This window comes from Ursus americanus, chromosome 3 (genome assembly GCF_024610735.1).
Source record: "Ursus americanus isolate L20-20 chromosome 3, mUrsAme1.1.p, whole genome shotgun sequence".
Taxonomy (NCBI): domain Eukaryota; kingdom Metazoa; phylum Chordata; class Mammalia; order Carnivora; family Ursidae; genus Ursus; species Ursus americanus.
The window spans coordinates 87,795,656-87,818,047 of record NC_142129.1 but is presented as its reverse complement, the minus strand read 5'-3'; the positions used below and the strand labels follow the sequence as shown (position 1 = coordinate 87,818,047).

At 42.2% G+C, this 22,392-nt stretch overlaps 2 long non-coding RNA genes across 6 annotated transcripts in view; one reads left to right on the top strand and one right to left on the bottom strand.

Moving 5' to 3' along the window:
- LOC123789420 (uncharacterized) overlaps positions 1-1,538 on the bottom strand; it is a 149,021-nt gene extending 147,483 nt beyond the window's left edge. For all 3 annotated transcript variants that reach the window (XR_006778821.2, XR_015724065.1, XR_015724066.1), the window contains exon 1: positions 1,317-1,538. This is a non-coding gene — a long non-coding RNA (uncharacterized LOC123789420). The remainder of the gene's footprint in view (positions 1-1,316) is intronic.
- Positions 1-21,135, top strand: part of LOC123789418 (uncharacterized) — a 202,368-nt gene extending 181,233 nt beyond the window's left edge. For all 3 annotated transcript variants that reach the window (XR_015724064.1, XR_015724063.1, XR_015724062.1), the window contains 2 exons: positions 1,526-11,174; positions 13,705-21,135. This is a non-coding gene — a long non-coding RNA (uncharacterized LOC123789418). The remainder of the gene's footprint in view (positions 1-1,525; positions 11,175-13,704) is intronic.
- The last annotated feature ends 1,257 nt before the right edge of the window (positions 21,136-22,392 follow it).

Below are 22,392 nucleotides of genomic sequence, written 5' to 3'. Positions count from 1 at the left end.
GTTCCAATGGGCCTCACTTTGGCTGTGACACCAGACACAAATCCAGGGCAGGGAACAGAAAGCATGTAGCAACAGCCCTTCAGGAAACTACCTGGGAAACCATTCCTCTCGGTCACTGTCAAGGCTTCAGGGCAGCTTGAACTGAAAACTGCTTCCATATTAGAAGGTCACATTTTCTCCATGAGAATGTTACTTTCCTTTTCTTTACTGAATCACTGGCTTCATTACTTTGGGGCTTATGAGCTGAAATTTCTGCCTTCCTTGAATTAAACCCTGTGGTTAGATCGTGGTTCTTTTGTACTTACGCTGATTGGTAGTTTTGAAGAAAGGAAGGGGGAAAGGAGGAAAAGAAAATGATGAGGATAAAACCACCAGTTGGCTTTTTCCTCCTTAAATATTTTCTAGTTTAGTTTTAGATAAAACAGTATTTGATCAATGGGTCTTTAAAGCAATATTACTGCACTGTGAGAACTTTGAGGGAGTGTTGTCATGGAAACGGGAAGTAGCGCCATCCAGAATCATTTCTCCTCTTTCCCACAAAAAGTAAAAAACATATGTGCACAGGCCTCAAATGGACAGCAAATATTGATTTTTGTTTCTAGGCGCTCCCTCATACTTTTTTCCTGAGATTTTAACCAGAAAAGCTGCTTCTGTTATTAATCAAATGATCTTTGTGGAATAGACTGAGCTGCTTTATGATACAGTATATCATCCTGAATATAATAGCTGTTTCTCATTACTGATGGATTGAGTGTTCTCCTTAAATGTCACATTTTTTATCTGGTGATACTGATTATTCTACATAATTTTTTTCAAGATTTTTTTTAAAGAGGGGAAGGGAGAGAGAAAATCTCAAGCAGACTCTGTGCTGAGTGCAGAGCTTGACATAGGGACTCGATCTCACGACCCTGAGATCATAACCTGAGCTGAAATCAAGAGTCGGACGCTCAACCGACTGAGCCACCCAGATGCCCCAGGAATAATGTTTAATCAAAAGAATTACTCAGATCAACTCTTTCTCTCTCTCCTGCCTGTGTCCCTTATTTTCTTCTCTCTTTCTGCCTTTCTTACATCCATTTGTTTATTCAGTTATTCAATCTACATTTATTATCACTTCAAGGAGCTAAAGAGATAAAGAGAGGGGTAGACTTGGAAATAATCATAATTCAGAAAGCCCCTCAATCATAATGGTCAAATTTCTCAGAACACTCCAGGGAGAAAAATTTTAAGAAACTTAAACACTGAAAGGCATAAACCAGGTGATTGGATGAAGTCACACATAATTCTATTAAAGTTTGCATAGTTTAATTACTTACAATGACCACGATAAAACGTCCATTGCTTTTCCTCCTTCCAGTCTCCAAGCTCATGGCTCCCTCCAACTGGATTCCACTGAGTTTCCAGGGACACAGAGTCGCTTGAATGTTGATGTGGAGGATTTTTAAAAAATTATCTTAATAACTGCTCGATTTGGTTTTGCTTTGTCAGGCAAAGGAATTCATATACTCCCCTGCCCAAATTTTAGGCTCCTGGATGACCTTGAAGTTTTGACAGCTGGGGCATTTTCTTTTTTGTCCCTGAAGCCCAGAATATGTGAGACTTCTGTGCAGAGAGCATCTCAGCGTCGGTCAGGGGCGTCCCCAGGCTGTGCGTTTGTCCCCATGCTGCTCCTTGCCCTGCCGCTCAGAAGGAGATACGGAGTGACTTTAATATGCTTCTTCTGGAGAGATGTGAGTACTCTGACCGGAGTAGATCTCTTTTAAAAAAAGGCAAAAACACCTGCAGAGCAGGATGAAAGAGCGCTGCCATTCAGTAGATCTCCGTTTACACCCACATGGGTGTCCGACTCCTCTAGGAACAAGAACGACTCTGTGTTTACGGTCTGTCAAAGACAACTATCATCTTAGTCGCGGGCTCTTCGAGAAACAGCTGTCTTAATTTAGCAAAATACCTTGACAGGCCACTTGGGACAGCAGCTGAGATCGTCACTGAGAGCATTGGTTAGGAGAGAAAGGAAGTAAAAGAGAGAGCTCAACTGCTCTCAATTAGAAAAGGACAGGGATCGGGATCCGGGAGAGGAGAAACAGAAAGAGAGACGGACGGTTGCTGAAGGAGATGGCCAAGCGTCAAGGGGCAGTTTCCAAGAGACTCTTAGTTTTCACGTTCAATCTTAGGCTGTATTCTATGCTATCTGTAAATTTCTTCTATCTGCCTAAAATTGCGGTAAAGACCTGGAATAATTTGTTTGTGGAAATGATGGGAAAAGTTGGCTCCATCTCCATGAGCGCCAAAATACGGATAAGCAGGAATAACAGCAAGCGAGGGGCAGAGAATGATTCAGCGGAGTCTGGAAGTCGTGGCTGGAGGTGACTACGAGAACGGAACACTTCTGGGAATTCACAGTGCACAGGGAATGGAGGCAAAATGCTGGGCATGGAGGGAAAAAAAAAAAAAAACAGAACTAGAGCCACATACATTGGGATTTCCCAACACAGGAACTCACTGTTGGGGAGTAATCATGAATGGAGGTTTGCAAAAAAAACTTTTGGAATTCCCAACGACAGAATGGTTGAGCTGAGTAAAAGGGAATTCACCCTTCATACTGGCAAACGAGCATTTGCCCAATATATTCCATTAATGATGGCTAAAGGAGATTGTTCTTGCTAGATGAACTTCCCTTCGAATTCCTTACCATTCCTGCTACGGGGCAGGTGCAGTTTATTTAAGGAGGCTATGGTTGGAAGAGCCGCGGGCCCGTCAAAGACCTTCCCTGTGTGGTTCTCTCTGAGCTCTCTCCTGCCTTTAAGGGCTTCAGCATTGGAGCATGTGGGGTATCAGCCAGGCAGGTAAGTATGAGAATTATGCTTTCAGGTAGGACCTAAGTCAGTCCAGTATGGCCAAAGAGTGGCCCAGGAGGCAAACCCTTAATTAGTACTAGGTTACAGCCAGTAAAAAACAAGTCCAAGGGTCAAAGAGTATGAACTGAGCCAAATCAGGAGGAAAACTTGACTGGAAATCTGGAGGGACTGCACAATGTGGGAGAGATCCCAGACGTGGAACAGAGGTGATTGTCTCCGTTAAAGCGCCGGATCCCTAGCTTGCCTGTACTTGCTCTCGGCCATGTGGTTTGGGTTTCTGGCTGAGTTGATGCAACTTAAATGTATAGGTTCAGGACAAAGTGTCTTGAGGAAAGAGCCCAGAGAACCCGATGGTGTGGCTGAATCCTCAGGGGAGGGACAGAAACCAATATGACTCAAGCCTTCTTGCTAATTCACCAAATCCATGACCTAGGCTTTGTGGTACAGTTGAAAGCACATCCACTACAAAAGAAAGAGACATGATTGATTCCCAACTCATCTGACAAGTTACTAGTTTTTTATTTCAAGAGACCCGTTTTATAGTTCTGAGCCTGTAAACATTAAGATAAAAAATACCTGCCTTTCTAGACTATTTATGAGGATCAAAGAAAGTGTACTGTGGAAGGGGATTGTGCAATATTTAGTAAATACTAGTTTGAATCTTCTCCTGCCTCCCTGCTTTCTTCCCTCTCCCTCTGCCTTTCTTCCCCACTTCCCCGTTTCCCTTCCGCAGTAGGGACCCTAGGGACACCACTCCCCGAGCGTCAGACCCACCAAGACTGCCTATTCAGTCTTCGTTTCCAGGGCTCACGTAGACCTTGCCACAGTGACCTTCAAGTGCGTCCGTCTGCTGGCTTCCTCCCACACCAGCTCGGGGAGGGTGATGCTCCATGCCCACAGGGACGTAAGCAGAGGGTGATTGTAACCCTGAGTCAGGGTCCCTCAGGAAAGATGAGCAGAAACCTCAGCAAACTCAAAGCATGTGTTTTATATGTCAGGAGAGAGCACAAGGGAAAACCACCTATCCACTCTTTCCACTGCAGACTGGGGAGGCCTTGCTGAGAGCACCCCACAGTCGCTTCTCAGGCTTCCCTAAAGGTAACTCACTCTCCTTTGCCCTGTGACAAGTTCGTGTTAATAGTCCAAACGATGTGGATTTGGTAACATCCTCTAAAAAGAAATTAAAAGTGATAGGGGGCTAAGAGTACAGCTTAATATACAGGTTAAGATGGAGAAGACTTTCTATGGTTTCCTCCTTCTCCCAGGATAAGTTCCCAGATTCCTCACTATGCCCAAATGCCTTTCAGCCTCGTCCCACACTGTTCTCTCATTTTCCTACCTTCAGCTCTCTGTTCCAGCCTTTCCAGGCTTTCATTTAATTGCTCTAATGTACCATGTCCCATTGTACCACAGGGCCTTTGTACATGCTGTTCCTCTGCCTGGAGTGCTTTTCCTCTGAAGTGCGCTTTCCTTGGTCTTTACAATCTCAGATGAAGCATCATTTCCTCCATGAAGCCTTCCCTGACCGATCCAGGCCAAGTCAAATTCCTTAATTTGCTGTAATAAAATCATATTTCTTTCTATCCTAGAATTAATCTCAATTTATAACTATACATTCATTTGTGTTATTTGATAAAAATATTTCACCCACTGGACTGTAAACTTTTTGAGTGTGAGACTCAAGGAATTCTTAGCACAGCCTTCAGGATTTTAACCAAACAGCAGTTGTTGCCAATCATAATCAAGTCTGGTGTGGAAAGAGACTTTGTGTATTCTCTGCCCATAAATATATGGCTAAGTAATCCCCCCCCAAATCACCACGGTGTTTCTCCACGATTTGGTACACAAGATACACCTGGCACACGTCAGGCCTGTGAACTTGGTGGTTAGGTTGATACAAGATAAGCCATGAAGCAGATTTTCTAGCCACTAGTTCTTAATCTCTAGAAGGGCTACGGATTCCTTTAAGAACCGAGTTAAAGCTGTGGATATTGCTAGAGGTTGAATTGTGTCTCCTCCAAAAAGATATATTGGAGTCGTAACCCCCAGTGCCTGTGAATGTGATTGTATTTGGAAATAGGTTCTTTGCAGATGATCGAGTTTAAGATGAGGCCATTATTCCGGACCCTAATATAACTAATGTCTATATATAAAGGGGAAATCTGGACCGAGAGACACATACAGAGGGAAACAATGTGAAGACACAGCAAGAGCACCAACTATAAGTCAAGGAACACGAGAGGACACCAGAATCTGGAAGAGAGCCTTGGAACAGGTTCTCCCTCATAGGCCTTAGTAGGAACCAATCCTGCCCACACCTTGATTTTGGACTTCTAGCCCCCAGAACTATGAGGCAATACATTTCTGTTGTTTAAGTCACCGAGTTGGTGGTACTCAGGAAACTGACGCAGATCCCCCGTATTACACAACTTTGCATGTAGTTTCAGGGTGTTCACAGACCCAGTAAAGCCCAGGTTAGTCATTCCTGCACACATGCTGTAACATTCCTGCACCTGAACCCTTTGGGATAAGAACAAAGAAGGAAGACAGAGTGGAACATCAGCATCAGGGACTGTTTGCTACAGGTTTGGCCTTAGCTGGACACTTGGCATCTGCTTCTCCATTGAATCCTCATAACCCCTTGGAGAAGTAGATGTTAGCATCCTCATTTCAGACAGGAGGAAATTGAGACCCCGAGGGACTGAACATCATGCATAAATTCACACATCTAGAGAGTGGCTGTGCTGGGAATATGGCCCGAATTTGTTTTATCCTGAAACCAATGCTTTTTCCATTCTCACCCTGCCTCTGAGCATGAGTGATATGTGAGATCCGAAGCACATGATGTGTGGTTTCCGGGGTTATGAGGTTACAGAGAGACCAGGGTTATACATGTGTCAGTGGCTTCGAGGGAAACAGGAGAACAGCTTTTAAAAAAAAAAAAGTTAAAGAAAGGCCATCCCTTTTGACTGCTTTCCTTTCATTGTTTGCCATTACAACTTCTTTTGAACTAAGGACTTTGGTATCGTAGGATTTTTGCTCTTGCTCGGCAAAGATAGAGATAACAAAGGATTAATTAAGTCGTACTGATGATAATTATCAATAGGAATTTTAGGATTTTTAGAGATGGGACAGTAGTATGGGTGAGACAGCAAATCAAGTCAATCTCTCACTCATCAAAGAACTTACTGATCACCCGCTCAATATCTAGCGCCATGTTCTGTGGACAAAGTCTGGCCACATCAAGCCTTAAATCTAGAGGGGGACACCAAGTGACATCAGTCAATACAATAAAGTAAAATGTTGTGTTACAAGCAAAAAAGAGTGTACTACATAGCAAATAGTGGGGGTAAATACACACTTCTAGGCGGGTAGAGAACTGGATCTAAGTTTACCCCAAATTCTGAGTAGTGATTACCCTGACCCCAGGAGATGAAAGTGAAAGGTGGTTCCAGGCAGAAGAAACACGTGCAAATGTCCTGAGGCAACAGAGAATGTAATACATTTGAAGACCTGAACACAATTCATCACATCCTGAGTGTGGAATGGGAAGAGCAAAAACGTAGTATGGGAGGAATGTTTAGGAGGAATGTCTAGGAGATAGATCCTGAAGGTCCCTGATGGTAGCTGTGTGATGGAGCTGTCTCTGGTTTTCTCCAGAAACGGGGAGCTATGGGAAGCCATGACAGATTGGCAACAGAGGAGAGAGTACTGGAGAGAGGGCTGCTGGCTGTGGAAATCCAGCAAGTCAGTTAATCCAAGTCTCAGTTGCTTCATCACAAAAGATAATAAGGCCCATTGTGGAGACTAAATGATTACTTCCATGCAATACTCAGAGTAGTGCCCCACGCAGCATCAGCTCTTACTGCAGTAATACAGGCCAGACCTGGTGTAGGCCTGTGTTACTGGTGCCCGACCCGCAACCCCCCTGGATCATACACAAGTTTCCAACAGATGTGTCCTATTGATCAGAGAGCGAGGCTTTTCCTTCTACCATGCTCACAGACAAGGTCTGGGTCTGTCAAAGGTAAGCTGTCCACAGGCAATGCGTCAGGGAGGAACAGCAGGCAGAGGCCAGGGGATGAGGCCTTCAATGGTGAGCCGAGGGCCAGTGGTCCAGGGAGGCCCACACTCTGTGTCGGCTTGGAGCTCACCAAGGCTTATCTCATCTGGGATTGTGGGATGGTGGAAACTCACCGTGTGAATGCATCTGAATCTTTATGGCATAATTCTTTATTTTGCTGCTTCTTAAAATCTTAAAAGGTTTTTGGTTTTGCTTCATTGAGGCCTGAGGGAGGTAATGCTTAAAATCATCACCCTGCCTCACCTGCCATAGAAAAATTCCAGAAAATTCAGTTTGGTTGAGGGCTTCCCTCTTGTCTCCTTCAGGTGCAATTTTAGAGACTCAGTCAAAATATGTGTGGGTAAGAGTGACAGCTTTTCCAGACGTGCAGTGTCGTGGGCCCTGAGAGTTAAGGTCACATGTATACTGTTCTCGTCTCCAGAACCAGGCTTCTGAGGATGGGAATAGAATGCAGAGCTGTATGGGAACCAGAGAAAGCAAATTCTCCTTGTTGTGAAGATTTTTCATTAAAGACAGAATTTCATGTGTGCTGAGTACCCGCTGTGCTCATGGTACCATTAGAGTTGTTTGCCCATACATTACCTTTTACTTTGTTAAACTGGTCAAGTATTAATTAGGATTCTCATTTCCACAGCTATGGAAAATATTGCCCAGAGAGGTCTATAGATTGAACCAGAATTTCACATGGGTGGTTTGACTTAAAAGCCTATCGGTTCCCTGTCCCTCCCTGTTGTTCAACTTCATTGCTTTAGGCCAGAAGCTGGTGAGAGCCTGACCTCTATGAATCCCAGCTGTATCACTTCCTGGCTCTGTGGCCTTGAACTAGCCCCATGCTCTTGCTGTGCTTCCAATTCCTTAACTGTAAAACAGATAATAAAAACATCCATCTAATAGGACTGTTATGAGTTAAATGAATTAGTACTTGTAAAATACTCAGGACAGTGCCTAGTGATTAGTAAGAGCTATAAACAAGTTAGCCACTACTATTATTATAACTAGAAAGAGTAGCAAAGTCTCAGCTTCATCAAGGCAAAATAAGGTATTGTCCAAGGTCTCTGGGATAAAAGCAAATACATCAATATAAATAAATAAATACATTTTTGAAAAAAGACAAAGAACATTCAATACCCAACCACAAAATCTCATTCCAAGAAATCATCTTCCCTTAAAAGAAAAAAAAAAAAAAAAAGAACCCTCCAAGGCAGATACATGAGAACTGTTGGTTTTTAAAAATTGTTTTCCAGTAAAAGCTAATTCTATTATTTATGTCTCTCACACCCCTCCCGTTTCCCCACAACTTCATTAAGGACAGGGATGAACTGAATAATACCATCTCTGTCCCATGATTATCTACCATTATTATTGGCATCCTGAAGCAGAGCACATCCAGAGAATTTTAAAGGAGCTTTACAGTCATTAAAATCTTCAACCTCAAAGTTTATTCAGCTTATCCTCAGCTACAACTGGGATAATGGAAAGATGGGGATTCAGCGACATTCCTTGATGGGGCGAAGCACTAAATCCTAAATTGTAGCTGTGGTTATGGGCCCAGAACCTTCTACAGGCTCTTTCTTCTCAGAGTTTGCTGTTTTATGAATTTAGTTCAATTAGCAAATCTATATTGATCTTTTACTTGTGCAAAGAACTACAGAGAATTTAAGAAATGTTTAAAACGGGGACTGCACTTGAGGAAAATGATGTCTAGCAGGGAATCCATGAACTGGGCTCACGTTAAAAGTAATAAGTAACTGGGGGTGGCTCAGTTGGTCGAGCATCCAACTCTTGGTTTGGGCTCAGGTCGTGATCTTGGGGTCATGAGGTTGAACCCCATGTGGGGCTCCACGCTCAGAGTGGGTGTCTGCTTGAGAGTCTCTCCCTCTCCCTTTGCCCCTCGCCCTGCTCGCACCTGTTCTCTCTCTCTCTCAAATAAATAAATGAATATTTTAAAAAGTAGTAAGTAACTGTCAGAGTCTGGCTGGGAGATTAGGCTGAAAATATTTGGTATTATTACCGAAATGTCCCTCAGACATTGGCTGAAATATGATTGAAAGCATTCCATCATAATTTTATTTTTTTAATTGAGATATAATTAACATGTAACATTGCATTCATTTCAGATGTACAACTTAATGATTGCAAAGTGGTCACCACAATAAGTCTAGTTAACATCCATTGCCATACATAGTTAGATTTTTTTTCTTGTGAGAACTTCTGAAATTTACTGTTAGCAACTTTCAAATATACAATGCAGTATTATTAACTACAGTCACCATGCTGTACATTATATCCCATGACTTATCTATTTTATAATTGGTAGTCTGTATATTTTGACCCCTTTGCATGTTTCACCCCTCCAGCCTGCACCTCTGAAAACCATAAATCTGTTCTCTGTATATATGAGTTAGGATTTTTTGGGTAGGGGATTCCACATATAGGTGAGAGTATGTGGTATTTGTCTTTCGTTAGCTGACTTATTTTACTTAGCTCAAGGTTCACCGATGATGTCACAAATGGCAAGATTTTCTTCTTTTTTATGGCTGAATAATATTCCATTATATACATATACCACATCTTCTTTATCCACTCATCCATAGACGGACACTTAAGTTGCTTCTGTATCTTAGCTATTGTAACCAGTGCTGTGATGAACATGAGGGTGCATGTATCTTTTCAAATTGGTGTTTTCTTTCCTTTAGATAAATACCCAAATGTAGAATTGCTGGTAATATGGTAGTTCTGTATTTAATTTTTTGAGGAACCTCCATACTGTTTTCTTTCTTCTTTTTTTAAGATTTATTTATTTGTGAGAGAGAGAAAGAGAGAGAGAATGCATGTGCAGAGGGAGGGACAGCAGGTGCAGGAGAGAGAAACCAAAGCAGACTCCACTAAGTGCAGAGCCCAACGCAGGGCTCAGTCCCATGACCCTGAGATCAGATCTAAGCCGAAACCAAGGGTCAGATGCTCAACTGACTGTGCCACCCAGGTGCCCCCCTCCATACTGTTTTCTTTTTTTTTGTAAGATTTTATTTATTCATTCATTCGACAGAGATAGAGACAGCCAGCGAGAGAGGGAACACAAGCAGGGGGAGTGGGAGAGGAAGAAGCAGGCTCATAGCGGAGGAGCCTGATGTGGGGCTCGATCCCATAACGCCAGGATCACGCCCTGAGCCGAAGGCAGACGCTTAACGACTGCGCCACCCAGACGCCCCCCATACTGTTTTCTGTAGTGACTGTACCAATTTACACTCCCACTAACAGTGCACAAGTGTTCCCTTTTCTCCACATCCTCACCAACACACTGTTTTTTGTCTGTTTAATAATAATCTTTCTAACAGGTATGAAGTGATATCTCGATGTGGTTTTGATTTGCATTTCTCTGGTGATTAATGATGTTGAGCCCTTTTCATGTGCTTGTTGACCATCTGCATATATTCCTTGGAAAAATGTCTATTCAGATCCTTTACCCATTTTTTAGTTAGATTATTTATTTTTACTATTGAATTGTAGGAGTTCTTTACATATTTCAGATATTAACTTCTTATCATATATGTGTTTGCAATATTTTTTCTCCCATTTGGTAGGTTTCCTTTTTATTTTATTGCTGGTTCCCATTGCTGTGCAGAAACTCTGTACTTTGATGTAGCTCCGTTTGTTTTTTGGTTTTTGTTTTTGTGGTTTTTTTGCTTTTGTTGTCTTTGCTTTTGGTGTCATATCCAAAAAATCACTGCCAAGACCAACATAAAGGAACTTACCATCTATATTTTCTTCTAAGACTTTTATGGTTTTAGGTCTCACATTCAGGTCTTTGGTCTGTTTTGAGTTAATTTTTGTGCATGGTATGAGAAAGTGGCCCAATTTCGTTCTTTAGCATGTGGCAGGTCAGTTTTCCCAACATTGTTCATTGAAGAGATGGTCCTTTCTGCATTGTATGTTCTCTGCTCTTTTGTCATGTTAATTAACCAAATATGCCTGGGTTTATTTGTGGGGTATCTATTCTGTTCCATCAATCAATGTGTCTGGTTTTTTTTGTCTGTTTGTTTTTTGTTTTTTAAAGATTTTATTTATTTATTTGACAGAGATAGAGACAGCCAGCGAGAGAGGGAACACAAGCAGGGGGAGTGGGAGAGGAAGAAGCAGGCTCCCAGCGGAGGAGCCCGATGTGGGGCTCGATCCCAGAACGCCGGGATCACTCCCTGAGCCGAAGGCAGACGCTCAATGACTGCGCCACCCAGGTGCCCCACAATGTGTCTGTTTTTATGCCAATACTGTACTGTTTTGATTATTATAGCTTTATAATATAGTTTGAAATGAGGAAGTGTGATGCCTCCATCTTTGGTCTTCTTTCTCAAGATTGCTTTGGCTATTGGGGTCTTCTGTGGTTTTTTTCCTATTTCTATAAAAAGTGCTATTGAGATTTTGATAGGGATTGTATTGAATCTATAGATTTCTTTGTGTAGTATGGACATTTAAACAAAATCAATTCTTCCAGTCCATGAGCATGGAATATCTTTCCATTTATTTGTGTCTTCAATTTCTATCATCAGTGTCTTATAGTATTCAGTGTATGGATCTCTCACCATAATTTTATTTCTTTTAACTGTCAGATAGCTAATTTTTTTGCTCCCCTGAGGAATCATTCCTCTAGGCCAGTAGGTTTCCAACAGCATCGGCATCACCTGGGAGCTTTAGAAATGCAAATTCTCAGCACTGACTCCAGCTCTACCAAATCAGAAACGTGCAAATCAGGAACCAGCAATCTGTTCTAGCCACTCTTTCCGGTGATTTCAATTCATGCTGCAATTTGAGAACCGCTGCTCTAGGACTTTTATTATTCCCCCACCCCAACTTGGCCAAAGGCCTGTGGAGGACACATGGTGCTTTTGCCTGAATACATGCATTTTGTAGAAAAGAGGATCTAAAGATCCTGTGGCTGGGAAAGGGAAGACTCCAAGATTTTCATAGCCCATCAGGTTGAATTAACAACTTTTGATAACAGATAGAAAACTGATGAACAGATGACTACCCCAACTGTCAAAGGTAAATCAAGGGAGCGTCAATGTTTTCTTTAAAAAAATAAATAACATGGAGCCTACTCCAAGAAATGGCCAAATGATTCATTAAAACTTAACAGTTCGGGATGCCTGGGTGGCTCAGTCAGTTAAGCATCTGCCTTTGGCTCAGGTCATGATCTCGAGGTCCTGGGATTGAGCCCCACATCAGGCACCCTGCTCAGTGGGGAAGTCTGCTTCTCCCCCTCCCTCTTCTCCTCCCCCTTCCCTGCTCGTGCTTGCTCTCTCTCAAATAAATAAATAAATAAATAATCTTTTTTAAAAAAACTGGTAAGTTGTACAGCACACAGCCAGAGTGCAAGGGTTTAGCTGGAAATAAGTTTAATGTTGGTGACGTTAAATGCTCATCTCAATAATTTGGGGACAGGAATGGGGGGATGGCAGCTTAAGAAATCTTTTAAGACTATTGATTTCATATCACCAAGGTTCTTTCCAGAAATGCACGAAAGTACAGGTCAGCAGCTGCATGTCAGAGTACTTATCTCATCATCAACCCTCCATATCACTGAGGATTATAGACTTCTTAATATTCATAAATCAAAGAAGGTGAAAATGTCATGATATTGTTGTTCAACTTTCATGTCTTTGATTACTACTGAAGTTGGACACTACAAAATGCTTATTAGTCATTTTTCTTTCTTCCTTTGTAAATGGTGCATTTGGGTCCTTTGCTTATTTTTCTAATAAGCTATAAATATTTTTAATTGATTTGTAAAATGTATCATATAGGCAGTACATTATAAAATATTTTTCTCCATCTGTCAGTTACCTTCCATCTTCTTTATATTATATGCATGATCTATGTGATATTATATTGTCCATTACATATATTATGTATATCACATATATGATTTTTGTGTTTTTTTCATACACACAACTTTATATAGTCAGTTCGGTTTCTCCTGTGTGCTTTCTTTCAATGCATTTTGGTTTGCTTAAATTTTTCAATCCAAGACATGTTTTCCTACATTTTGTCTTAGTAGCCTTAAAAAAATTCTGAAGTGGTTTCATGCGATTTTTACCTCCATCTTTTTAATGCTCTACAATTTATTTCAGTGCATGGTATGGACAAAGCTATAAGTAGATTTTGTTTCTAAAAGAAATGCATGATTTTCCCCATAGTTTTTTGGTAAGAAAACCCATCCCTCGCATGGTCTTATGATGCTTCATTACAAAATCTCAAATGTGTGTGTCTATTTCAAGACTATTGTACTCAACAATCTATCTGTGAATTCTAGAGTCTGTCCAACTTTTTATTTAACACTTCATTTTGTAACTGACATCTCATAGGGAAGGTTCACACCTGTGCTTTCTTTCCTTCTCTAGTCCCAGTTGTTTATTTTACCAGATAAACTTTAAGATTATTTTGCCAAATTGCAAAAGGAAACCCTTTTGGGATTGGAATTGAATTAGAATCTCTATATTAAGTGGAAAAACTTTTCTCTGTAGTAGGTAAATTCAAAAAGTGATTTAAAAAGCATTACATACTGCTGTACATTTATGCAGTTTGCATATCTATTTTTTTAGAATATAGATTCCACAGATTTCTACTAAGGGTTATTTCAGGAGTCTTTGATTTTCTGACGCTAGTGTGAATATAATCTTTGCTTTCATTTTATTTCTGATAGTCTAGCATTTTAAAAATTGTTGATTTTTAAAATATTTACCATCAACATTTCTTCTATCAAACTAGCTGTTCCACTGAGCATCTAGAGGCCACTGGAGAAACACAAGCATGTTTACGAGCGCCATGGGCTGAGGAAGGCGAGCCTGCATTCAGAAGCTCTGCAGGCCCTCCAACACTTGTCTCTTCACAATCCTCATTTTACAAGACAGGGAGGAGACATATGCACAAGGTAATGGGAGCGCCATGTCTTAGTCCATTCAGGCTACAATTAGAAGATACCACAGCCTGGGTGACATATAAACAACAGAAATCCATTTCTCACAGTTCCGGAGTCTGGAAAGTCCAAGAGCAAGGCACTGACAGATTGAGTGTCTGGTGAGGCCCGCTTCCTGGGTCATGGACGGCTGTCTTCTCCCTGTGCCCTCACAGGGTGGGGGGCAGAAGGGAGCTCTCTCCAGCCTGTTTTGTAAGATCACTAATCCCATTCACCTAATCATGTCCCAAAGGCAACCTCCTAATGTCATCACCTTGGAAGTCAGGGTATCAACATGAGTTTTGGGAGGAAACAAACATTCGATCTATAGCAGGCCAATTCTCCATTAGAAAAAGAAGGAGGTGTCTGGCTTCGACTGCTGGTAGCTCTTTAAACTTTGTCCTCAGCACAATTCCATGCAAAGAAGAAAAAGGCAATTTGATATCCTATTACACAGCATCAGAGACAGACATGGCCATGCATTTAAGCACATTATTTGTAACTAATCAATATTCCCCAAAGTTCTAATGGTACACACACACACACACACACACACACACACACACACACACACAACTCTTCCAGGTATTAGGCAGAAGAAAGATTTTCTCTTGCTTTCATTATCTCATTCTCTGAACCTGAGGTACATTTACTCATGACTAACACTTAACTAGAATTTCCTTGATTCCTTCTTTCTGCTCACCTTCCACATCTAATCCATCAACCCATCCCAGTGACTCTGCTTCCAAACATATACTGACTGTGCTCCCTTCTCCCCAGCCCACTGCAGCCACCCTTGTGCAAGCTGCCACCATCTGTCCATTGGGGCGACCGCATAGTCTCCCCTATTCTTGCTTTCCCTCCCACTCCCCTACGATCCATTTCCACACAGCGGATAGAGGGATCTTTTCAAAATACAGGTCCCATTTTGCAAGTCCTCTGCTGAAACCTTCCATCAGCTTCCCATTGTCCTTGGAATAAAGGCCACACTCCTTGCTCTGCCCCCTCCCCCCGCATCTAGGATCTGGCCCTTGTTTGTCTCTTCAGCCTCATCTAGAGTCACTCTGTTTGAAGCTCTTGCCCCCAAAGCTCTATCCACTTGGGCCTGTACATTTCCTCAAACAAGATGAACTTGTCGCATACAGACGCTGGATCTTTGCATGACCAGCTGCTTCTTGACGTTGAGATGTCTAGTCGAAGGGCACCTCGTCAGAGAGGCCCACCCTGACCATCTCCACCTGAAGTAGCTATTTATTCACTCTGCTCCATCACCCTCTTTTCATTCTCTGTGTAGTTCTTGTCACTCTCTGGCTTTTTGAATGGTCTGTCTGTTGCCTGCCTGCCCACCACCACCAGAATGAAGCTTCCTGAGGTGGGACAGTGCCTGTCTTGTCCTTGACTATATTCCAGTGTCCAGAAGGAAGCCTTATATGCAGGAGGGTGTCAGTAATGCTTAATGAATGAAAGACTCAGAAATGTTTAATTAATGCTTTATTAATGAAGGATCTCAGAAATGCTTGATTAATAAATGCTTAATTTGGACAGGTGATAGAGCTCAGGAAAGAGCTCTTTCCCAGTAGCAGAGACACCTGCTGCTTTCTGACTGATCAGGCCAGACCGTTGGCAGAAGTGGTAATCATGGGTGGGAACATTCTTCTACCTTACTCATGCTTGCGCTATTGCTCTTCAAAGCCTAAGAAATGAAATGGCCATAACCCTTGCTCAGCTAAACCTTCTGATGGGTAGTTAGTGATAACTCTTGCACACCTTGGCAAACTCCTGATGGATATTTCTTTTTTCCAGTACTATTATGACTTCATATCTTTTTTGTTTGTTTAAATGGACATTTGACCATGAAATTGGGGGAAAGGTAAGAAGGTGCCACCACAACCCAGAAGTCCACAGGCACTGCTGGCAATCAAACAAAGGTGATATTGACATAGTTGCATATTCAGCCCATGTTCAGAATTGGCTGTAGAGAATTATGTTTTAATGTATTCATATTTGCCTTTTCTTCATTTAATAAATGTAACTCTTATAAGTAGCATGCTAATAGCACACATCTGGTAGATAAATAATAGTCGAAAATTGTTATCAGTTATCCTCCCAAGACAAAGGTATTTGATGTGAACCCCAATCTTCTCATTTATGAGATGGGAATAATAATAATAATAATAATAATAATAATAATAGTATCTAGCTTAAGGTTGTTGTAAAGATTAAACGAGATAATCAGCATAAAACTCTGAGTAGAAACCCTGACAAAAAGTAAGTGCTGGTTGGTGTTCTCTAAGACTGAGGTTAATATTATTTTTATTTTCTCTATCTTCAATGCATTGTATGCAAAATGGCAAGAACCATGGGAACCATATTAAATAGGAGAAAGTCACTGTTATTTTACAAACAAAGGTTATCTTAATCCTAATGGTACCTGAGTGTGACTAGGGGTAGGCACACAATTCTGCCTGTGGGTATGAAACAATGGAGAACAGACACACATCTCAGAGAGCAGGTCAGTTAATGAGCCAAGGTGAGCCCACAGAGGGCAGGACCTTTATGGGTCACCATAACCCAGATTCAATCCTTGGCAGACTTTCAGGGTCACAAAAGTTTGATTTTATTGGCCCATGGAAGACTGATCAGATCTCAGGGGAAAGACACCAAAGGTAGGAAGTATCTAACATTTTGGTTGCCTGTTACTTGCAAAGCTATCTGCTACACACTTTACAAATGGGATTTCATTTAATCCTAACAAAACACTTTAAAGAAGTAAGTAGAGAAAACTTGGGTTCATGGACAGTTCTAACAACTTGTCCAAGGTAATGAGTGACCTAATCAGCATTCGAACTCAAGCCTGTGTAATTTCAAACCCTTGTCCTTTCTATGACACCATGCACACTTTCTCAGAAGCTGACATACGCTAAGCACCTTAACTTTGCTGAGAGACTGGTGTATAATGCAGAACAACAGTGCATGTGCAATGGTGTTTTTAGCCTTTCTGGTGAGTAGAATACTTAAATCTGCCCCTGAGGACATTCACCCGTGATGACCAATTTCTTAAGACGTAAATTTCCAATCAGGAAGGAATCCATCAAATCTGTAAGATTATTCCAGGCCATCAAGTTTTTTAAATGCTGCCTGACCCATAGACCTGGCCAAATCTTTCTCTTGGTTGTGGATGTTCTTCATGCAGGTTGGCCATGACCCGGACCTGCCAAGGTCCAGGGAAGGTGGCATTAGTCCCTGATGCCAATACTTCCTTCCTGTGTCCTTGTCCTTTCCTCTGGTGCCAGTGCGTCTGCCCTTTGTGACCTTTAGCTCAACTGGAAGTGAGGAGATCTCCCTGAGCTGGGATTTGCAGTAGAGGAGACAGACCTAATAATTTAGTCTGCTCTGGGCTGCAGCTTCTTTGGCTTCTACTTCCTCCAGTTAGTCCGGCCTAGTTCACTGGAGTTCTACAGAAGTACTTGGAGGTCAAAACCCCAGCTCAGTAATGGTGATGATTTGCTTGGCTCTGTCTTCTGAATTCGCTCCTCCTTGACAGGAAGAGGGAAGTACAATCTGAGTGTTCCTGGATCTTGGCCAAAGTAACAACACAGGACTTTAATCTCATATTTGTCCCTAACATTCTCCACATATCTGCTAGATCCTGTTATTTTCTTTCCTGGACATGGTTAGATGAACACTGCCAAATCCTTAGTCTTAGATTTCTTAACTAATCTCCATGTAAACCAACTTCTTTCTGCTAAAACACTTAGTCTTTAGACAAAATGATAACATTCCAGTGTATCAACCCCATTCTGACAGCACCTTGTTGGGACTGCATTCCAGTGGCAATCTTGTTTTAATTGAACTTTATGATTTCTCCAGTTTTTCAGCCCTGAACATTCTCTTTCCACGGCTTGGATCTCTGAAGAGCTCATTTATCCATTCACTATGAGTTGGTCCTATTCTTTCGATCACAGAGCTTAACCTTATTTCCAAATTAGGAGGCAACTAAGTTAGTCCATTTAGGTCTTACTTACACTCTTCCAGAGACATATGGGACTCATCTACATGGAAAATTCATTAGCAAACTTATTTTTTAGGAGACTCGTTATACTGAATGATTATATATAGCAAGAATCTGGGAAAAACTTTATCTCCATTCCAGAAGCATCTACTGCAAATACCATAATAAACTCTATTATTCTTGTGTTATCTGAACCATATGAATTATCTGAATTGTTTCCCCCTCTGCCTAACCCTTGATGCAGGAAATACAAAGTTCTCGTGCCTGAACTGAGAAGATAAAGGGTTTAAGGAAGAGTAAGATAGACTAGTGAGCTGTCAAAATCACGTGGTACCCCATTGTTACCCAAGAACTATCTGTATAATAATATATTTCCAGAAAAGTAAAACTGGAAACTGTCCCACAAGATTCAATTACTACACATTTGAACACCCCAGAATACTGAACTTTAGTTGTTCTTAGTAGACAAAATAAAAATCACTTTATATTTATTGAATTAAAAAGCAGTATTCCCCAAACCAGTAGGTTTTCTCCTTCAGGCTATTTTCCTTCTTCATTAGATGGCAACATCTACAATGGATGCTTAGATCCACAGGCATGGGAACCATTCTGAATCTCTGATCGAAAGGGTGAATGGTTCATAGTTTAAGGAAGAACGGTCACTTTGGAAATGCTCTATTTTAGGGTAACTTAGGAGATGTCTGAGCTGGAAATCACTCAGGTGCTGCTCCAGTAATGGCCCGAGCTCTTCCCATGTTTATTCAGTACACATCAATATGTTTGGATTGAGCATTTAACATGATAAACCAAATGACATCACTCCTCTTTTCCCTCCTCTTCCTCTCCTCTCTCTCCCTTTCCTTCCCCTTGCTCCACCTCAACCTAGATGTATTCTTCAGTTCTCTTTGCTGTTTGGGACATACCTAGTGTGAGCTAGAATGTATAGGATTTCTATACTCATGATATTTGACGATATTGCATAGGACACATAAGCATCTAAGCAATGTCCTTCATGCCAAGCTCTCAGGAGTATTGGCATCCATCTGAAGTTTTTGCGGTGCTATTGGTTGCTTTTCATGTAGTGTGAGTTGTGGTGATAACAGCTTGTGTGTAGTTGCTGATTTGAGAGGAAATTATGGAACCCTGTAGTAAGGGAAGTTTAACCAAAAAGAAACTTCATAAAAGCATACAGCTTTATTGGGCTTGAGACATTACTTTTAGTTATTTCATGTTGCTAATATACACCATCGGTCACTGAAGTTTCCCAAGATTGTGCAAGATGGACCACTCTATTGTGTTCACTTTATTACTATCCCCAAGCCCTCAAAGAGGCTGGAGCTAGTAAGAAAGGGGCATTTAACACTTTAGAATCACAAGGTTCTACCCAAACAGCCTTGCTAAAAGGAGACAAAATTGCAACCGTTGATCACACATACCCATTAACCAGTGTGATCGCAGAATGTTCCAGAAATAATGTTTATCTTAGTCTTTTTCTCATCAAGAGTTTTCCATTTTATTTTTACACAACTTGGTTTCTCCTGAAATTCTGCATATTACAATAGAATCTGATGAGAAGCTTGGCTTTGCTTATTCCGTAGGATAGGACAAATATGTCAGGACTCCACAGCAAAGGTACCGTTTCTACCTCAAGGAGTGGAACAAAACCAAGAGACCCTACATGTCTATGATACATATAACTACCCACAAGTCTAGCCCAAAACTATACTGTTAATCAAATAGGTTTGTGTATTTAGTTAACTGGAAACTTTTCAATAGTTTTCAATAGGTCGGTGCATCCTTTTGGTTGGGAAACTAATACCACTGTTTTCCCAGCCTTTCTCCAGGTTGAGGAAACGAATCAACCAAACTGAGAGGTTACGAAATAAAGTACTTCAGGTTCAAAAAACCATCTCACAAGATCACCCTTTGATTTATTATTTGTTTTTTGATAATTTTCTTTATTGAAACTATAGAGCTCAATTGAAAATTACAATGACGGCAGTCATGGTTTAGTAAGAAGAATGCCTGTTTTGCAGTAAAAATCCCCTAAGGAAGGATAAGAACACTTAGCTATGCGATTTGAACAAACATATAAATATAGAGTATGCCATTGGGAAGAAGAGAGCTGCAGCACCCTGGTTCACACATCCATGCTCAGATTCCCTAAGTACTGTGTACGTTGTATCCACTGCAAATTATTCCTAAGTTATAGAATAATTATAGCCCACACTTTGGTTGCTGAGGCTGTATTACGTTTTCCACCATTAAGCATGAAATAGATAGTGTAAATATGCATGAAGTTTTGCTCTAATGGAAACAATGTGAATTTGTAAATAGGGATATCATAAAAGTAAGCATTGCTTTCCCTGAAAAAAAAATATACAAGAAAATATAGGCCCAATATTTTTTCTTCACATGTAGCTGAGCTAATAATTTGCTTTAAAACAAATAAAAATGTATTTCAGTTGTTATTATCCTAGCATAGTTCTGAATAGAAAAGATTATTGACGCTAGAATATTCATATGTAAAGTTAAGTGTGTCTTTTAAAGAGGCATTTACCTACAAGGCCTTTTATTCACAAGACTTTGAGGAAGTTCTTTGCCTCTGCCAGCTGAAGTAATTTTAACTCAATGAGAACAGCAAGGACACCATTCCTACATTTAAGGTGCTTTCCACAGACGGAGGAAGACCAGATCTACATACCGGGGAAAATTGAAAAACACCCTCTGTGTTACAGGTGAACACACAGGCAAAGTGATTTAAAGTCATAGAGGGAACATTGACAGGGTGAAACTTGTAAAGGAAATCCAGCAAGAGGTGAGTAATGAGCTTTCCAACCGTGTGGAATTTCGCCTGGTGGGAAATTCAGAGTACTTTTCGAGAAATGTCCTCAGAGACCTAAATTCTTTGGCCTTCTTAAAACACTTAAATAATTTTAAAATGCGTTCCAGTTTTAGGAAATGCAGCATCATCTCAAATAGCAAAACTTCCTGCAAGAAAGTCATCCTGGGGGCGCCTGGGTGGCACAGCGGTTAGGTGTCTGCCTTCGGCTCAGGGCGTGATCCCGGCGTTATGGGATCGAGCCCCACATCAGGCTCCTCTGCTATGAGCCTGCTTCTTCCTCTCCCACTCCCCCTGCTTGTGTTCCCTCTCTCGCTGGCTGTCTCTATCTCTGTCGAATAAATAAATAAAATCTTTAAAAAAAAAAAAAGAAAGAAAGTCATCCTGATAAGAGAGCAATGGGGGGGGGGTGCAGAAAGGCCGGGCCCTTTTGACTCCGCTTGGGCCCGTGGGAGCGGGAGGGATGGTTCTGACTGGGCCTGGGCCCTCAGAGTTGAAGGCGGAGAGTAGAGAACACCCCCGCCCTTGCGTGGGTCCTGGCTGTTTGTCTTGGGAGAGGTAGACGTGGCTCCACTGTGGCCTAAAGGTCAGAAACACAGGAGTCAGGCTGTGCCCAACATGCTAGCCATCCTAGTTGGGCTTGTTGTCAGGAATGCCGTGTCTGCAGATGGGGGAGCCTTTGGGGGCTCCTCCTCATTCACGGGGACATGTCCCTGCCTGTTCACTCTTCTTTTTGACTATGATGTCCACTGGAGGGCTCTGACATAAGACTGGTGACTCAGGAAGGCCTCCTGCCACCCAGAGGTAAGCTGCGCCTCACTTCTCAGGCTCTTGTGGCTGTTGAGCAAGAGAGAGCAGCGTGAGCGCTGACCCTGGAAAGTGAGGGGGCCCAATCAGAAGGGCTGAGGGCACCACGCTGAGGAGCCTCCCCTTCGCTTTGCCACAGTGGGGACCCACATGAGCAGGGAGCCCACGGAGGTGAACTGAAGTCCCACCAGACGTAAAATCCTTCTGCGAGAGGGACTTCTTATTCCTGTCTGCGAAATGGCTTAACTGCTAAAACAGGCCAACAGAGAACTAAAAGGGCACCCACCTCGCATGTCCTGAATAAAGTAAAAGGGGTTCCTTTCCTTCTCCTGCGAGAGGGGATGTGCACTTGGGTGGGCAAGGGCCGAGAGCCAGAGCTGAGGGGACCTGCGGTTCAGGAAGGACAGGGGCCATCCCGTGGGTGGCGAGATAGGAAGCGAGCAAACACTGCCACAAAGGCTTTATCCGGCTGGACTGCCTCGAAGGCAGCCGTGAAAGTCGCGTCTGTGCATTCCAGATGCCGGCCTTGCCTGGCCTTCCCTCTGCTCTGAGACTCCGAGAACCGGCATGGGCCCTGGAGATCACAGGGGCTCAGTGCCGGCTTGGGACTGACTGAGCAGAGGATGCCCTCGAGGAGAGAAAACCAGGGCAAGACAGAGGCCGTGAAGCTCTTGCAAAGGCCAGCAGGATGTTAAGAGCCCAGACCTGGATGGCGGCTGAGGGGATGGACAGGAGCTACTCTGACCAGACTCGGGACACTGACGGCCTGTGAGGACTGAAGGAGAGAAATGGGCCAAGAACGCCTCTGAGGCTTCGACTCAGGCAACTGGGCTTTGAGCG